We start from the raw sequence: 15,711 nt of genomic DNA on the forward strand, positions 1-15,711 counted from the left end.
TAGTTTCCATTTGATTTGCCTCACATGATTTCCGGATTCCATGAAAATATTTCCCCTCTATCTGGTTCCGACTTGCTTTGCAATACATAAAAGGAACTTATGACAATCGGATCCTTGTGTAAGTTTTGAGGTGATCCAGAAATGTGATGCATAAGCAACAATACTCATTGCATCTGGGCCTGTGGCGCAATGGACAAAGCGTCTGACTACGAATCAGAAGATTGTAGGTTTGTCTCCTACCTGGCTCGTACATGTTGCCGTGATCGTATAGTGGTTAGTACTCTGCGTTGTGGCCGCAGCAACCCCGGTCCGAATCCGGGTCACGGCAGTAACCCTTTGCTTACTTATTTTTAATGATATTTACCCAAGGTTTAAGAATATTCATGGATTTTCAGGAAATACACAACACATTTTATCTACGGCTTGTTCTCTTTGTTCTAGATGGCAAAAATCTGGAAATATGTGATTTAGCCTGTTGCGAAAATGTGTTGTGGAATAAAGTAAAAACTTCACAAGAGTTCTCAATCACATGAAAATATTTCGTTATTAGCTGGTTTCCATTTGATTTGCCTCACATGATTTCCAGATTCCATGAAAATATTTCCCCTCTATCTGGTTCCGACTTGCTTTGCAATACATGAAAGGAACTTATGGCAATCGGATCCTTGTGTAAGTTTTGAGGTGATCCAGAAATGTGATGCATAAGCAACAATACTCATTGCATCTGGGCCAGTGGCGCAATGGACAACGCGTCTGACTACGAATCAGAAGATTGTAGGTTTGACTCCTACCTGGCTCGTACATGTTGCCGTGATCGTATAGTGGTTAGTACTCTGTGTTGTGGCCGCAGCAACGCCGGTCTGAATCCGGGTCACGGCAGTAACCCTTTGCTTACTTATTTTTAATGATATTTACCCAAGGTTTAAGAATATTCATGGATTTTCAGGAAATACACAACACATTTTATCTACGGCTTGTTCTCTTTGTTCTAGATGGCAAAAATCTGGAAATATGTGATTTAGCCTGTTCCGAAAATGTGTTGTGGAAAAAAGTAAAAACTTCACAAGAGTTCTCAATCACATGAAAATATTTCGTTATTAGCTAGTTTCCATTTGATTTGCCTCACATGATTTCCGGATTCCATGAAAATATTTCCCCTCTATCTGGTTCCGACTTGCTTTGCAATACATGAAAGGAACTTATGGCAATCGGATCCTTGTGTAAGTTTTGAGGTGATCCAGAAATGTGATGCATAAGCAACAATACTCGTTGCATCTGGGCCAGTGGCGCAATGGACAACGCGTCTGACTACGAATCAGAAGATTGTAGGTTTGACTCCTACCTGGCTCGTACATGTTGCCGTGATCGTATAGAGGTTAGTACTCTGTGTTGAGGCCGCAGCAACCACGGTCCGAATCAGGGTCACGGCAGTAACCCTTTGCTTACTTATTTTTAATGATATTTACCCAAGGTTTAAGAATATTCATGGATTTTCAGGAAATACACAACACATTTTATCTACGGCTTGTTCTCTTTGTTCTAGATGGCAAAAATCTGGAAATATGTGATTTAGCCTTTTCCGAAAATGTGCTGTGGAAAAAAGTAAAAACTTCACAAGAGTTCTCAATCACATGAAAATATTTCGTTATTAGCTGGTTTCCATTTGATTTGCCTCACATGATTTCCAGATTCCATGAAAATATTTCCCCTCTATCTTGTTCCGACTTGCTTTGCAATACATGAAAGGAACTTATGGCAATCGGATCCTTGTGTAAGTTTTGAGGTGATCCAGAAATGTGATGCATAAGCAACAATACTCGTTGCATCTGGGCCAGTGGCGCAATGGACAACGCGTCTGACTACGAATCAGAAGATTGTAGGTTTGACTCCTACCTGGCTCGTACATGTTGCCGTGATCGTATAGTGGTTAGTACTCTGCGTTGTGGCCGCAGCAACCCCGGTCCGAATCCGGGTCACGGCAGTAACCGTTTGCTTACTTATTTTTAATGATATTTACCCAAGGTTTAAGAATATTCATGGATTTTCAGGAAATACACAACACATTTTATCTACGGCTTGTTCTCTTTGTTCTAGATGGCAAAAATCTGGAAATATGTGATTTAGCCTGTTCCGAAAATGCGTTGTGGAAAAAAGTAAAAACTTCACAAGAATTCTCAATCACATGAAAATATTTCGTTATTAGCTGGTTTCCATTTGATTTGCCTCACATGATTTCCGGATTCCAAGAAAATATTTCCTCTCTATCTGGTTCCGACTTGCTTTGCAATACATGAAAGGAACTTATGGCAATCGGATCCTTGTGTAAGTTTTGAGGTGATCCAGAAATGTGATGCATAAGCAACAATACTCGTTGCATCTGGGCCAGTGGCGCAATGGACAACGCGTCTGACTACGAATCAGAAGATTGTAGGTTCGACTCCTACCATGCTCGTACATGTTGCCTTTAACGTATAGTGGTTAGTACTCTGCGTTGTGGCCGCAGCAACCCCGGTCCGAATCCGGGTCACAGCAGTAACTGTTTGCTTACTTATTTTTAATGATATTTACCCAAGGTTTAAGAATATTCATGGATTTTCAGGAAATACACAACACATTTTATCTACGGCTTGTTCTCTTTGTTCTAGATGGCAAAAATCTGGAAATATGTGATTTAGCCTGTTCCGAAAATGTGTTGTGGAAAAAAGTAAAAACTTCACAAGAGTTCTCAATCACATGAAAATATTTCGTTATTAGCTGGTTTCCATTTGATTTGCCTCACATGATTTCCAGATTCAATGAAAATATTTCCCCTCTATCTGGTTCCGACTTGCTTTGCAATACATGAAAGGAACTTATGGCAATCGGATCCTTGTGTAAGTTTTGAGGTGATCCAGAAATGTGATGCATAAGCAACAATACTCGTTGCATCTGGGCCAGTGGCGCAATGGACAACTTGTCAGACTACAAATCAGAAGATTGTAGGTTCGACTCCTACCTGGCTCGTACATGTTGCCTTTATCGTATAGTGGTTAGTACTCTGCGTTGTGGCCGCAGCAACGCCGTTCGGAATCCAGGTCACGGAAGTAACCCTTTGCTTACTTATTTTTAATGATATTTACCCAAGGTTTAAGAATATTCATGGATTTTCAGGAAATACACAACACATTTTATCTATTGCTTGTTCTCTTTGTTCTAGATGGCAAAAATCTGGAAATATGTGATTTAGCCTGTTCCGAAAATGTGTTGTGGAAAAAAGTAAAAACTTCACAAGAGTTCTCAATCACATGAAAATATTTCGTTATTAGCTGGTTTCCATTTGATTTGCCTCACATGATTTCCAGATTCCATGAAAATATTTCCCCTCTATCTGGTTCCGACTTGCTTTGCAATACATGAAAGGAACTTATGGCAATCGGATCCTTGTGTAAGTTTTGAGGTGATCCAGAAATGTGATGCATAAGCAACAATACTCGTTGCATCTGGGCCAGTGGCGCAATGGACAACTTGTCAGACTACAAATCAGAAGATTGTAGGTTCGACTCCTACCTGGCTCGTACATGTTGCCTTTATCGTATAGTGGTTAGTACTCTGCGTTGTGGCCGCAGCAACGCCGTTCGGAATCCAGGTCACGGAAGTAACCCTTTGCTTACTTATTTTTAATGATATTTACCCAAGGTTTAAGAATATTCATGGATTTTCAGGAAATACACAACACATTTTATCTATTGCTTGTTCTCTTTGTTCTAGATGGCAAAAATCTGGAAATATGTGATTTAGCCTGTTCCGAAAATGTGTTGTGGAAAAAAGTAAAAACTTCACAAGAGTTCTCAATCACATGAAAATATTTCGTTATTAGCTGGTTTCCATTTGATTTGCCTCACATGATTTCCAGATTCAATGAAAATATTTCCCCTCTATCTGGTTCCGACTTGCTTTGCAATACATGAAAGGAACTTATGGCAATCGGATCCTTGTGTAAGTTTTGAGGTGATCCAGAAATGTGATGCATAAGCAACAATACTCGTTGCATCTGGGCCAGTGGCGCAATGGACAACTTGTCAGACTACAAATCAGAAGATTGTAGGTTCGACTCCTACCTGGCTCGTACATGTTGCCTTTATCGTATAGTGGTTAGTACTCTGCGTTGTGGCCGCAGCAACGCCGTTCGGAATCCAGGTCACGGAAGTAACCCTTTGCTTACTTATTTTTAATGATATTTACCCAAGGTTTAAGAATATTCATGGATTTTCAGGAAATACACAACACATTTTATCTATTGCTTGTTCTCTTTGTTCTAGATGGCAAAAATCTGGAAATATGTGATTTAGCCTGTTCCGAAAATGTGTTGTGGAAAAAAGTAAAAACTTCACAAGAGTTCTCAATCACATGAAAATATTTCGTTATTAGCTGGTTTCCATTTGATTTGCCTCACATGATTTCCAGATTCAATGAAAATATTTCCCCTCTATCTGGTTCCGACTTGCTTTGCAATACATGAAAGGAACTTATGGCAATCGGATCCTTGTGTAAGTTTTGAGGTGATCCAGAAATGTGATGCATAAGCAACAATACTCGTTGCATCTGGGCCAGTGGCGCAATGGACAACTTGTCAGACTACGAATCAGAAGATTGGAGGTTCGACTCCTACCTGGCTCGTACATGTTGCCTTTATCGTATAGTGGATAGTACTCTGCGTTGTGGCCGCAGCAACGCCGTTCGGAATCCAGGTCACGGAAGTAACCCTTTGCTTACTTATTTTTAATGATATTTACCCAAGGTTTAAGAATATTCATGGATTTTCAGGAAATACACAACACATTTTATCTACGGCTTGTTCTCTTTGTTCTAGATGGCAAAAATCTGGAAATATGTGATTTAGCCTGTTCCGAAAATGTGTTGTGGAAAAAAGTAAAAACTTCACAAGATTTCTCAATCACATGAAAATATTTCGTTATTAGCTGGTTTCCATTTGATTTGCCTCACATGATTTCCGGATTCCATGAAAATATTTCCCCTCTATCTGGTTCCGACTTGATTTGCAATACATGAAAGGAACTTATGGCAATCAGATCCTTGTGTAAGTTTTGAGGTGATCCAGAAATGTGATGCATAAGCAACAATACTCGTTGCATCTGGGACAGTGGCGCAATGGACAACGCGTCTGACTATGAATCAGAAGATTGTAGGTTCGACTCCTACCTTGCTCGTACATGTTGCCTTTATCGTATAGTGGTTAGTACTCTGCGTTGTGGCCGCAGCAATCCCGGTCCGAAACCAGGTCACGGAAGTAACCCTTTGCTTACTTATTTTTAATGATATTTACCCAAGGTTTAAGAATATTCATGGATTTTCAGGAAATACACAACACATTTTATCTATGGCTTGTTCTCTTTGTTCTAGATGGCAAAAATCTGGAAATATGTGATTTAGCCTGTTCCGAAAATGTGTTGTGGAAAAAAGTAAAAACTTCACAAGAGTTCTCAATCACATGAAAATATTTCGTTATTAGCTGGTTTCCATTTGATTTGCCTCACATGATTTCCAGATTCCATGAAAATATTTCCCCTCTATCTGGTTCCGACTTGCTTTGCAATACATGAAAGGAACTTATGGCAATCAGATCCTTGTGTAAGTTTTGAGGTGATCCAGAAATGTGATGCATAAGCAACAATACTCATTGCATCTGGGACAGTGGCGCAATGGACAACGCGTCTGACTATGAATCAGAAGATTGTAGGTTCGACTCCTACCTGGCTCGTACATGTTGCTGTGATCGTATAGTGTGTTGTGGCCGCAGCAACCCCGGTCCGAATCCGGGTCACGGCAGTAACCCTTTGCTTACTTATTTTTAATGATATTTACCCAAGGTTTAAGAATATTCATGGATTTTCAGGAAATACACAACACATTTTATCTACGGCTTGTTCTCTTTATTCTAGATGGCAAAAATCTGGAAATATGTGATTTAGCCTGTTCCGAAAATGTGTTGTGGAAAAAAGTAAAAACTTCACAAGAGTTCTCAATCACATGAAAATATTTCGTTATTAGCTGGTTTCCATTTGATTTGCCTCACATGATTTCCAGATTCCATGAAAATATTTCCCCTCTATCTGGTTCCGACTTGCTTTGCAATACATGAAAGGAACTTATGGCAATCGGATCCTTGTGTAAGTTTTGAGGTGATCCAGAAATGTGATGCATAAGCAACAATACTCGTTGCATCTGGGCCAGTGGCGCAATGGACAACTTGTCAGACTACGAATCAGAAGATTGGAGGTTCGACTCCTACCTGGCTCGTACATGTTGCCTTTATCGTATAGTGGTTAGTACTCTGCGTTGTGGCCGCAGCAACGCCGTTCGGAATCCAGTTCACGGAAGTAACCCTTTGCTTACTTATTTTTAATGATATTTACCCAAGGTTTAAGAATATTCATGGATTTTCAGGAAATACACAACACATTTTATCTACGGCTTGTTCTCTTTGTTCTAGATGGCAAAAATCTGGAAATATGTGATTTAGCCTGTTCCGAAAATGTGTTGTGGAAAAAAGTAAAAACTTCACAAGATTTCTCAATCACATGAAAATATTTCGTTATTAGCTGGTTTCCATTTGATTTGCCTCACATGATTTCCGGATTCCATGAAAATATTTCCCCTCTATCTGGTTCCGACTTGCTTTGCAATACATGAAAGGAACTTATGGCAATCAGATCCTTGTGTAAGTTTTGAGGTGATCCAGAAATGTGATGCATAAGCAACAATACTCGTTGCATCTGGGACAGTGGCGCAATGGACAACGCGTCTGACTATGAATCAGAAGATTGTAGGTTCGACTCCTACCTGGCTCGTACATGTTGCCTTTATCGTATAGTGGTTAGTACTCTGCGTTGTGGCCGCAGCAACGCCGTTCGGAATCCAGTTCACGGAAGTAACCCTTTGCTTACTTATTTTTAATGATATTTACCCAAGGTTTAAGAATATTCATGGATTTTCAGGAAATACACAACACATTTTATCTACGGCTTGTTCTCTTTGTTCTAGATGGCAAAAATCTGGAAATATGTGATTTAGCCTGTTCCGAAAATGTGTTGTGGAAAAAAGTAAAAACTTCACAAGATTTCTCAATCACATGAAAATATTTCGTTATTAGCTGGTTTCCATTTGATTTGCCTCACATGATTTCCGGATTCCATGAAAATATTTCCCCTCTATCTGGTTCCGACTTGCTTTGCAATACATGAAAGGAACTTATGGCAATCAGATCCTTGTGTAAGTTTTGAGGTGATCCAGAAATGTGATGCATAAGCAACAATACTCGTTGCATCTGGGACAGTGGCGCAATGGACAACGCGTCTGACTATGAATCAGAAGATTGTAGGTTCGACTCCTACCTTGCTCGTACATGTTGCCTTTATCGTATAGTGGTTAGTACTCTGCGTTGTGGCCGCAGCAATCCCGGTCCGAAACCAGGTCACGGAAGTAACCCTTTGCTTACTTATTTTTAATGATATTTACCCAAGGTTTAAGAATATTCATGGATTTTCAGGAAATACACAACACATTTTATCTATGGCTTGTTCTCTTTGTTCTAGATGGCAAAAATCTGGAAATATGTGATTTAGCCTGTTCCGAAAATGTGTTGTGGAAAAAAGTAAAAACTTCACAAGAGTTCTCAATCACATGAAAATATTTCGTTATTAGCTGGTTTCCATTTGATTTGCCTCACATGATTTCCAGATTCCATGAAAATATTTCCCCTCTATCTGGTTCCGACTTGCTTTGCAATACATGAAAGGAACTTATGGCAATCGGATCCTTGTGTAAGTTTTGAGGTGATCCAGAAATGTGATGCATAAGCAACAATACTCGTTGCATCTGGGCCAGTGGCGCAATGGACAACTTGTCAGACTACAAATCAGAAGATTGTAGGTTCGACTCCTACCTGGCTCGTACATGTTGCCTTTATCGTATAGTGGTTAGTACTCTGCGTTGTGGCCGCAGCAACGCCGTTCGGAATCCAGGTCACGGAAGTAACCCTTTGCTTACTTATTTTTAATGATATTTACCCAAGGTTTAAGAATATTCATGGATTTTCAGGAAATACACAACACATTTTATCTATTGCTTGTTCTCTTTGTTCTAGATGGCAAAAATCTGGAAATATGTGATTTAGCCTGTTCCGAAAATGTGTTGTGGAAAAAAGTAAAAACTTCACAAGAGTTCTCAATCACATGAAAATATTTCGTTATTAGCTGGTTTCCATTTGATTTGCCTCACATGATTTCCAGATTCAATGAAAATATTTCCCCTCTATCTGGTTCCGACTTGCTTTGCAATACATGAAAGGAACTTATGGCAATCGGATCCTTGTGTAAGTTTTGAGGTGATCCAGAAATGTGATGCATAAGCAACAATACTCGTTGCATCTGGGCCAGTGGCGCAATGGACAACTTGTCAGACTACGAATCAGAAGATTGGAGGTTCGACTCCTACCTGGCTCGTACATGTTGCCTTTATCGTATAGTGGATAGTACTCTGCGTTGTGGCCGCAGCAACGCCGTTCGGAATCCAGGTCACGGAAGTAACCCTTTGCTTACTTATTTTTAATGATATTTACCCAAGGTTTAAGAATATTCATGGATTTTCAGGAAATACACAACACATTTTATCTACGGCTTGTTCTCTTTGTTCTAGATGGCAAAAATCTGGAAATATGTGATTTAGCCTGTTCCGAAAATGTGTTGTGGAAAAAAGTAAAAACTTCACAAGATTTCTCAATCACATGAAAATATTTCGTTATTAGCTGGTTTCCATTTGATTTGCCTCACATGATTTCCGGATTCCATGAAAATATTTCCCCTCTATCTGGTTCCGACTTGATTTGCAATACATGAAAGGAACTTATGGCAATCAGATCCTTGTGTAAGTTTTGAGGTGATCCAGAAATGTGATGCATAAGCAACAATACTCGTTGCATCTGGGACAGTGGCGCAATGGACAACGCGTCTGACTATGAATCAGAAGATTGTAGGTTCGACTCCTACCTTGCTCGTACATGTTGCCTTTATCGTATAGTGGTTAGTACTCTGCGTTGTGGCCGCAGCAATCCCGGTCCGAAACCAGGTCACGGAAGTAACCCTTTGCTTACTTATTTTTAATGATATTTACCCAAGGTTTAAGAATATTCATGGATTTTCAGGAAATACACAACACATTTTATCTATGGCTTGTTCTCTTTGTTCTAGATGGCAAAAATCTGGAAATATGTGATTTAGCCTGTTCCGAAAATGTGTTGTGGAAAAAAGTAAAAACTTCACAAGAGTTCTCAATCACATGAAAATATTTCGTTATTAGCTGGTTTCCATTTGATTTGCCTCACATGATTTCCAGATTCCATGAAAATATTTCCCCTCTATCTGGTTCCGACTTGCTTTGCAATACATGAAAGGAACTTATGGCAATCAGATCCTTGTGTAAGTTTTGAGGTGATCCAGAAATGTGATGCATAAGCAACAATACTCATTGCATCTGGGACAGTGGCGCAATGGACAACGCGTCTGACTATGAATCAGAAGATTGTAGGTTCGACTCCTACCTGGCTCGTACATGTTGCCTTTATCGTATAGTGGTTAGTACTCTGCGTTGTGGCCGCAGCAACGCCGTTCGGAATCCAGGTCACGGAAGTAACCCTTTGCTTACTTATTTTTAATGATATTTACCCAAGGTTTAAGAATATTCATGGATTTTCAGGAAATACACAACACATTTTATCTACGGCTTGTTCTCTTTGTTCTAGATGGCAAAAATCTGGAAATATGTGATTTAGCCTGTTCCGAAAATGCGTTGTGGAAAAAAGTAAAAACTTCACAAGAGTTCTCAATCACATGAAAATATTTCGTTATTAGCTGGTTTCCATTTGATTTGCCTCACATGATTTCCGGATTCCAAGAAAATATTTCCTCTCTATCTGGTTCCGACTTGCTTTGCAATACATGAAAGGAACTTATGGCAATCGGATCCTTGTGTAAGTTTTGAGGTGATCCAGAAATGTGATGCATAAGCAACAATACTCGTTGCATCTGGGACAGTGGCGCAATGGACAACGCGTCTGACTATGAATCAGAAGATTGTAGGTTCGACTCCTACCTTGCTCGTACATGTTGCCATTATCGTATAGTGGTTAGTACTCTGCGTTGTGGCCGCAGCAATCCCGGTCCGAAACCAGGTCACGGAAGTAACCCTTTGCTTACTTATTTTTAATGATATTTACCCAAGGTTTAAGAATATTCATGGATTTTCAGGAAATACACAACACATTTTATCTATGGCTTGTTCTCTTTGTTCTAGATGGCAAAAATCTGGAAATATGTGATTTAGCCTGTTCCGAAAATGTGTTGTGGAAAAAAGTAAAAACTTCACAAGAGTTCTCAATCACATGAAAATATTTCGTTATTAGCTGGTTTCCATTTGATTTGCCTCACATGATTTCCAGATTCCATGAAAATATTTCCCCTCTATCTGGTTCCGACTTGCTTTGCAATACATGAAAGGAACTTATGGCAATCGGATCCTTGTGTAAGTTTTGAGGTGATCCAGAAATGTGATGCATAAGCAACAATACTCGTTGCATCTGGGCCAGTGGCGCAATGGACAACTTGTCAGACTACAAATCAGAAGATTGTAGGTTCGACTCCTACCTGGCTCGTACATGTTGCCTTTATCGTATAGTGGTTAGTACTCTGCGTTGTGGCCGCAGCAACGCCGTTCGGAATCCAGGTCACGGAAGTAACCCTTTGCTTACTTATTTTTAATGATATTTACCCAAGGTTTAAGAATATTCATGGATTTTCAGGAAATACACAACACATTTTATCTACGGCTTGTTCTCTTTGTTCTAGATGGCAAAAATCGGGAAATATGTGATTTAGCCTGTTCCGAAAATGCGTTGTGGAAAAAAGTAAAAACTTCACAAGAGTTCTCAATCACATGAAAATATTTCGTTATTAGCTGGTTTCCATTTGATTTGCCTCACATGATTTCCGGATTCCAAGAAAATATTTCCTCTCTATCTGGTTCCGACTTGCTTTGCAATACATGAAAGGAACTTATGGCAATCGGATCCTTGTGTAAGTTTTGAGGTGATCCAGAAATGTGATGCATAAGCAACAATACTCATTGCATCTGGGCCAGTGGTGCAATGGACAACGTGTCTGACTACAAATCAGAAGATTGTAGGTTCGACTCTTACCTGGCTCGTACATGTTGCCTTTATCGTATAGTGGTTAGTACTCTGCGTTGTGGCTGCAGCAACCCTGGTCTGAATCCGGGTCACGGCAGTAACCCTTTGCTTATTTATTTTTAATGATATTTACCCAAGGTTTAAGAATATTCATGGATTTTCAGGAAATACACAACACATTTTATCTACGGCTTGTTCTCTTTGTTCTAGATGGCAAAAATCTGGAAATATGTGATTTAGCCTGTTCCGAAAATGTGTTGTGGAAAAAAGTAAAAACTTCACAAGAGTTCTCAATCACATGAAAATATTTCGTTATTAGCTGGTTTCCATTTGATTTGCCTCACATGATTTCCGGATTCCATGAAAATATTTCCCCTCTATCTGGTTCCGACTTGCTTTGCAATACATGAAAGGAACTTATGGCAATCGGATCCTTGTGTAAGTTTTGAGGTGATCCAGAAATGTGATGCAAAAATCTGGAAATATGTGATTTAGCCTGTTCCGAAAATGTGTTGTGGAAAAAAGTAAAAACTTCACAAGAGTTCTCAATCACATGAAAATATTTCGTTATTAGCTGGTTTCCATTTGATTTGCCTCACATGATTTCCGGATTCCATGAAAATATTTCCCCTCTATCTGGTTCCGACTTGCTTTGCAATACATGAAAGGAACTTATGGCAATCGGATCCTTGTGTAAGTTTTGAGGTGATCCAGAAATGTGATGCATAAGCAACAACACTCGTTGCATCTGGGCCAGTGGCGCAATGGACAACGCGTCTGACTACGAATCAGAAGATTGTAGGTTCGACTCCTACCTTGCTCGTACATGTTGCCTTTATCGTATAGTGGTTAGTACTCTGCGTTGTGGCCGCAGCAACCCCGGTCCGAAACCAGGTCACGGAAGTAACCCTTTGCTTACTTATTTTTAATGATATTTACCCAAGGTTTAAGAATATTCATGGATTTTCAGGAAATACACAACACATTTTATCTACGGCTTGTTCTCTTTGTTCTAGATGGCAAAAATCTGGAAATATGTGATTTAGCCTGTTCCGAAAATGTGTTGTGGAAAAAAGTAAAAACTTCACAAGAGTTCTCAATCACATGAAAATATTTCGTTATTAGCTGGTTTCCATTTGATTTGCCTCACATGATTTCCGGATTCCAAGAAAATATTTCCTCTCTATCTGGTTCCGACTTGCTTTGCAATACATGAAAGGAACTTATGGCAATCGGATCCTTGTGTAAGTTTTGAGGTGATCCAGAAATGTGATGCATAAGCAACAATACTCATTGCATCTGGGCCAGTGGCGCAATGGACAACGTGTCTGACTACGAATCAGAAGATTGTAGGTTCGACTCCTACCTGGCTCGTACATGTTGCCTTTATCGTATAGTGGTTAGTACTCTGCGTTTTGGCCGCAGCAACCCCGGTCCGAATCCGGGTCACGGCAGTAACCGTTTGCTTACTTATTTTTAATGATATTTACCCAAGGTTTAAGAATATTCATGGATTTTCAGGAAATACACAACACATTTTATCTACGGCTTGTTCTCTTTGTTCTAGATGGCAAAAATCTGGAAATATGTGATTTAGCCTGTTCCGAAAATGTGTTGTGGAAAAAAGTAAAAACTTCACAAGAGTTCTCAATCACATGAAAATATTTCGTTATTAGCTGGTTTCCATTTGATTTGCCTCACATGATTTCCAGATTCCATGAAAATATTTCCCCTCTATCTGGTTCCGACTTGCTTTGCAATACATGAAAGGAACTTATGGCAATCGGATCCTTGTGTAAGTTTTGAGGTGATCCAGAAATGTGATGCATAAGCAACAATACTCGTTGCATTTGGGCTAGTGGTGCAATGGACAACGCGTCTGACTAGGGATCAGAAGATTGTAGGTTCGATTCCTACCTGGCTCGTACATGTTGCCTTTATCGTATAGTGGTTAGTACTCTGCGTTGTGGCCGCAGCAACGCTGTTCGGAATCCAAGTCACGGAAGTAACCCTTTGCTTACTTATTTTTAATGATATTTACCCAAGGTTTAAGAATATTCATGGATTTTCAGGAAATACACAACACATTTTATCTATGGCTTGTTCTCTTTGTTCTAGATGGCAAAAATCTGGAAATATGTGATTTAGCCTGTTCCGAAAATGTGTTGTGGAAAAAAGTAAAAACTTCACAAGAGTTCTCAATCACATGAAAATATTTCGTTATTAGCTGGTTTCCATTTGATTTGCCTCACATGATTTCCAGATTCCATGAAAATATTTCCCCTCTATCTGGTTCCGACTTGCTTTGCAATACATGAAAGGAACTTATGGCAATCGGATCCTTGTGTAAGTTATGAGGTGATCCAGAAATGTGATGCATAAACAACAATACTCGTTGCATCTGGGCCAGTGGCGCAATGGACAACTTGTCAGACTACAAATCAGAAGATTGTAGGTTCGACTCCTACCTGGCTCGTACATGTTGCCTTTATCGTATAGTGGTTAGTACTCTGCGTTGTGGCCGCAGCAACGCCGTTCGGAATCCAGGTCACGGAAGTAACCCTTTGCTTACTTATTTTTAATGATATTTACCCAAGGTTTAAGAATATTCATGGATTTTCAGGAAATACACAACACATTTTATCTACGGCTTGTTCTCTTTGTTCTAGATGGCAAAAATCTGGAAATATGTGATTTAGCCTGTTCCGAAAATGCGTTGTGGAAAAAAGTAAAAACTTCACAAGAGTTCTCAATCACATGAAAATATTTCGTTATTAGCTGGTTTCCATTTGATTTGCCTCACATGATTTCCGGATTCCATGAAAATATTTCCTCTCTATCTGGTTCCGACTTGCTTTGCAATACATGAAAGGAACTTATGGCAATCGGATCCTTGTGTAAGTTTTGAGGTGATCCAGAAATGTGATGCATAAGCAACAATACTCGTTGCATCTGGGCCAGTGGTGCAATGGACAACGTGTCTGACTAGGAATCAGAAGATTGTAGGTTCGATTCCTACCTGGCTCGTACATGTTGCCGTGATCGTATAGTGGTTAGTACTCAGTGTTGTGGCCACAGCAATCCAGGTCACGGCAGTAACCCTTTGCTTACTTATTTTTAATGATATTTACCCAAGGTTTAAGAATATTCATGGATTTTCAGGAAATACACAACACATTTTATCTACGGCTTGTTCTCTTTGTTCTAGATGGCAAAAATCTGGAAATATGTGATTTAGCCTGTTCCGAAAATGCGTTGTGGAAAAAAGTAAAAACTTCACAAGAGTTCTCAATCACATGAAAATATTTCGTTATTAGCTGGTTTCCATTTGATTTGCCTCACATGATTTCCGGATTCCATGAAAATATTTCCTCTCTATCTGGTTCCGACTTGCTTTGCAATACATGAAAGGAACTTATGGCAATCGGATCCTTGTGTAAGTTTTGAGGTGATCCAGAAATGTGATGCATAAGCAACAATACTCGTTGCATCTGGGCCAGTGGCGCAATGGACAACGCTTCTGACTACGAATCAGAAGATTGTAGTTTCGACTCCTATCTGGCTCGTACATGTTGCCTTTATCGTATAGTGGTTAGTACTCTGCGTTGTGGCCGCAGCAACGCCGTTCGGAATCCAGGTCACGGAAGTAACCCTTTGCTTACTTATTTTTAATGATATTTACCCAAGGTTTAAGAATATTCATGGATTTTCAGGAAATACACAACACATTTTATCTATGGCTTGTTCTCTTTGTTCTAGATGGCAAAAATCTGGAAATATGTGATTTAGCCTGTTCCGAAAATGTGTTGTGGAAAAAAGTAAAAACTTCACAAGAGTTCTCAATCACATGAAAATATTTCGTTATTAGCTGGTTTCCATTTGATTTGCCTCACATGATTTCCAGATTCCATGAAAATATTTCCCCTCTATCTGGTTCCGACTTGCTTTGCAATACATGAAAGGAACTTATGGCAATCGGATCCTTGTGTAAGTTTTGAGGTGATCCAGAAATGTGATGCATAAACAACAATACTCGTTGCATCTGGGCCAGTGGCGCAATGGACAACTTGTCAGACTACAAATCAGAAGATTGTAGGTTCGACTCCTACCTGGCTCGTACATGTTGCCGTGATCGTATAGTGGTTAGTACTCAGTGTTGTGGCCACAGCAATCCAGGTCACGGCAGTAACCCTTTGCTTACTTATTTTTAATGATATTTACCCAAGGTTTAAGAATATTCATGGATTTTCAGGAAATACACAACACATTTTATCTACGGCTTGTTCTCTTTGTTCTAGATGGCAAAAATCTGGAAATATGTGATTTAGCCTGTTCCGAAAATGCGTTGTGGAAAAAAGTAAAAACTTCACAAGAGTTCTCAATCACATGAAAATATTTCGTTATTAGCTGGTTTCCATTTGATTTGCCTCACATGATTTCCGGATTCCATGAAAATATTTCCTCTCTATCTG

The 15,711-nt window shown here is 39.5% G+C and overlaps 4 non-coding genes across 4 annotated transcripts; all 4 read left to right on the forward strand.

Annotated features, from left to right (window-relative positions):
- Positions 1-5,685: 5,685 nt before the first annotated feature.
- TRNAH-AUG (transfer RNA histidin (anticodon AUG)) lies at positions 5,686-5,758 on the forward strand. The gene has a single exon. It is a non-coding gene; the product is annotated as a tRNA-His (tRNA).
- Positions 5,759-6,775: 1,017 nt separating this feature from the next.
- On the forward strand, positions 6,776-6,848 carry TRNAH-AUG (transfer RNA histidin (anticodon AUG)). The gene has a single exon. It is a non-coding gene; the product is annotated as a tRNA-His (tRNA).
- Positions 6,849-9,530: 2,682 nt separating this feature from the next.
- On the forward strand, positions 9,531-9,603 carry TRNAH-AUG (transfer RNA histidin (anticodon AUG)). The gene has a single exon. It is a non-coding gene; the product is annotated as a tRNA-His (tRNA).
- Positions 9,604-14,193: 4,590 nt separating this feature from the next.
- On the forward strand, positions 14,194-14,266 carry TRNAP-AGG (transfer RNA proline (anticodon AGG)). The gene has a single exon. It is a non-coding gene; the product is annotated as a tRNA-Pro (tRNA).
- The last annotated feature ends 1,445 nt before the right edge of the window (positions 14,267-15,711 follow it).

Source organism: Rhinoderma darwinii, chromosome 3 (assembly GCF_050947455.1).
Source record: "Rhinoderma darwinii isolate aRhiDar2 chromosome 3, aRhiDar2.hap1, whole genome shotgun sequence".
Taxonomy (NCBI): domain Eukaryota; kingdom Metazoa; phylum Chordata; class Amphibia; order Anura; family Rhinodermatidae; genus Rhinoderma; species Rhinoderma darwinii.